Genomic DNA, 548 nt, shown 5'->3' with positions numbered 1-548 from the left:
GAGAGAGAGAGAGAGAGAGAGAGAGAGAGACTGACTTACAGACAGACTTCAATCAAATAATAAAGTGGATAATTAAGCAGCTTGTCTTAGAGGAAATGCTCCCAAGGCCTAGAGGAAAGGAACTGCCGTTTAGCTCTTGCTGGGAGCTAGAGAAAATTGTGGCAAATCGGTGATATCAAAGTCACTTCCTCTCTCGGGCCCAGGGGCGGTTCATACTTGAGCGGGGTGGGTGTGTGTGGGGGTCTTCCAAGGTCAAGGCCCCAGGGCCCGGCCCAGCTTTCTGCTTCTCTTCTGAAGAACTGTGCAGGTCTGGGGCCCGGCCCTGGCCCGAAATCCGGGGGCTACAAAGGCATGGCATTTGCAGGAAAATCAGCCCCGTTGACGATCCCCAGTCTCTGAGGTCTCCAGTGAGCTCGGACCGCCCGGGGCGTTGATGCGGGGTGAGAATAGCTAAGCGGGCCCTGCGCAGTGCCGCCCGCCCCTCCGGGCGCCCGCGGCCTCGTGCGTCAGCTGCGCGGGCGGGGGCCGGGGGGAGGGGGGCGCCGCAA

The sequence above is a fragment of the Neophocaena asiaeorientalis genome, unplaced genomic scaffold (genome assembly GCF_003031525.2).
Source record: "Neophocaena asiaeorientalis asiaeorientalis breed wild unplaced genomic scaffold, Neophocaena_asiaeorientalis_V1.1 scaffold992, whole genome shotgun sequence".
Lineage (NCBI taxonomy): Eukaryota > Metazoa > Chordata > Mammalia > Artiodactyla > Phocoenidae > Neophocaena > Neophocaena asiaeorientalis.
Note: the sequence above shows the minus strand (reverse complement) of the source record.